Below are 3,183 nucleotides of genomic sequence, written 5' to 3'. Positions count from 1 at the left end.
GTCCGCGTACTGCAAAAAAAAAAAAAAAAAAAAAAAAAAAAAAAAAAAAAAAAAAAAGGGAAATTTTGGAATGAGAAAAGTAAGAACAATCTTAAGGAAGGTAAGAAGGAGAAAAAGAAACATAGACACATGTGGGACAGATAGAAAGCAATATATCAATACTGAAATGAGAAATAAACCCAAATATTTTAGTATTTATATGAATGTAAATGAAGTCAGTTTCATTTGAAAGTAAAAATTTAACTATATACCACTGACAAGAGACACATATAAAACTTAAGAAGACTTTTAGCAGAGAAGCTGAAAGTAAAAGGATGGAAAAATATATCTTGTGATTCTTAGCCCATAATTTCCTTAAAGGGAAAACTGTGCTAAAAATACAGTTGTAATGCCAGATACTTTAAGTGTCTTAAAGTGTCTGTTATATTACACATATTGGATTACAGGCTTAGAACCACAAGCTACCCGAGTTTATATTTCTTTGATGTTTGACTGTATGTCTAGTTTATGGCTTCAGTCTGTCAGCACAGCTCCACAGCAATCAGAACCATAAGGAGTGTTTATAAGGTGATAATTTATTTTACTGACGTATTTACAGTATTTCTCTCTGTCAAAACAAAGTTATTTCATTTACTTGTTCAATTAGATAAACTGGAATTAAAATGCAATTGCTTAAGAGAGCACAAAGTATTAAGAGGGAAGGTTTAGAGCCTTCTTTTTCAGGTGTGAGACTAAATATTCTTTTTTTAGATCTCGTTAGAAACGATTCGGATGATCCTTTTGACTTAACTGCTACCTCACATTTAACTGGAGCTGTTGCAGTACAACATTCCACATAAATCCTGCACATACATAAAGGAAAATTCCGGTTTAATCATTAGCTGTGATGCAGAATGCCTGAGCATTTTCATCAGAGGACTTTTTTTTAGCCATTTAACAAATATAAGTTGAATAAATGGGCAGGAGAATTTTGTACTGGAGAGAAGGTGAAGGACAGTGCGTAGAGCTGGAATGGGAGGATGGATTTTGAGATGGAAAATGCACTTAAACTCAACATAAATTTGAGAATATTTGTGTAGACAAAAAGTCATTTTAATGAGGGCATTCTTGAGAAATCCACCCCTAGGCCTTCACACATAGCTTATTCAAGACTATACGACTATGGAATATAAATTCCACTATACAATGCTTACGTGATCATTAATAATAAGCTATACATTACTTTGAGATATGGATGTTAAGTAATTGGGTAGGATACTCACTGGCAAGGTTTCATACTAGCCTGGAAACCCATAACATACAAATTCATACCTCAGCAAAATTGTAAGATATGGACCTTATGCATCAATAGAAAATGGCAGAACCTGTCAATATTAATTCTATGAATTTCTGGTTTCTACTCAGTCTGCTACTCGTATAAATTGAAGAGTGTGGAAAATGCTATTGTAAGTAAGAATAATCCTGCATAAAATTTACTGTCAGAAGATGCTAATTTTGCATTAATTTCCTAGAATGTCAGCAGTGAATACTGATATAAAGATATAATCCAGATGCACAAATTGATCTTTACTATGAGTAGAACATTAATTTTTCCCCTTGCAATACAGTACTTAACATCTGTGTTTAGAAATTTAACTTGAATTATCCACGCATAATTTGATATCTAAATCACTGGCCACAAACAGATTCCTGGTGTTCACACTTAGATCCGGTGCTCGTTAGCTGGAGACACCGTTAGAATAATACAGATTTTCTTAAAAATTTATTTTGCCCTCTAAGTGATCAGCCAGAGGTCAGGCTTTTACTAGCCCAATACATTATTTATGTAATATCAATTAGTCTCCTCCCTCCTTTTTTACTTTCCCTCTTGAGAGGCTGGCTCACCGACAGGGAGAGACTGTGTAGGTAGAGGGCGCTGATATCTAGTCGTGCAGCTGTCCTGAAATGTACCTGGGATTTGTTTTCATCAGGGATGGTAGACAGCAGACATGGAAATGAATGAAGTTTACACTCACACAAACCTAGAAACAGGAGGCCCGGCATGCCATGCAGGGTCGTCAGGAGGCAGAGACCGGAGAGGGCAGAGCATGCCCAGAGCCTTTACTGTGTTTTTTGTGGGAAGGAAGGGGCGAGGCAGGGTAGGTATACTGAGTAAGCTCAGGACTGGAATGTCTGAACAGTTTCAGTGGGCTTGGCTCTAGAGGTGGTCCCTAGTTGTCCATACCTAGCCCTGGGGGGAAACTTGGCAGGGAGCACTGGCGTGGTGTGTGAGAGTTTGATAAAGGAGATGACTGGGGTGTGGGCTCTGGATTGGTTGGTGTGTTTATCAAAGTCAGGGGAGTCATTCACTATCTCTAGGAATTAGCTACCCTGGTAGTGTTTCCAGGATTAAGGCCCTACATGCCAGAGCTTCAAGAATACTGAAAATAATAAAATATAGTCAATATAGCAGCCTTGCCTTTGTCATCAGGCTAAATAAATCTATGTGTCACTATCTGGATTGTTAAAAGATTAGCGTAGCTAGCTATTGTTAAGTTAACCGCGTAGATCAGAGTCCCACCGTATTACCATTTGTTTCCCCAAAACAAAATTCTCACAAAGTGAAAAGAAAACAAAGGGCTGACACAAGTGACAATTCATTAGTGACATTAAACAAAGAGGAGGAATATGAAGTATGCGTGTAGCCGTCAGTGTTTTTCACAGTAACCAGGCAAGGGTCCTTCTCACTGGGACAAATTTGGAAGATGCCTGACTGATAACCAAGGCAATAAAAAGATGATTTTGATGTTCTTGACTGAGAGTTGGTTATGGTGCAGTCATTGAAAAGGCTGCCTTGAATACTTTAAAGAACTAACTACCTTTTGTAGCTAATTTTCCAAAATAAGGACAATTAAGACCCATCTTTTTATACAGATAACTTAAGGTGATGCAGATAGACAGACAATCATACTGGCCTGGGGTTAACAAGAGATAGGTAATGAAACACCTAGGCTCCTTCTTCTGGAAGGGAGTCATCTAATATCTCTGGCCCTTCTTTTCTTCATGCTAAATATGAAAAATTTTTTTAAATAAATAAATTAATTAATTAATTTTTTGGCTGTGTTGGGTCTTCGTTGCTGCGCGCGGGCTTTCTCTAGTTGAGGCGAGTGGGGGCTACTCTTTGTTGCGGTGCACGGGCCTCTC

At 37.6% G+C, this 3,183-nt stretch overlaps 1 protein-coding gene across 6 annotated transcripts in view; it reads right to left on the bottom strand.

Moving 5' to 3' along the window:
- TOX (thymocyte selection associated high mobility group box) overlaps positions 1 to 3,183 on the bottom strand; it is a 302,864-nt gene that overhangs the window by 42,500 nt on the left and 257,181 nt on the right. The window lies entirely within an intron of this gene.

Source organism: Physeter macrocephalus, chromosome 15 (assembly GCF_002837175.3).
Source record: "Physeter macrocephalus isolate SW-GA chromosome 15, ASM283717v5, whole genome shotgun sequence".
NCBI classification, from domain to species: domain Eukaryota; kingdom Metazoa; phylum Chordata; class Mammalia; order Artiodactyla; family Physeteridae; genus Physeter; species Physeter macrocephalus.
This window is presented reverse-complemented; position numbering and strand designations above follow the sequence as displayed.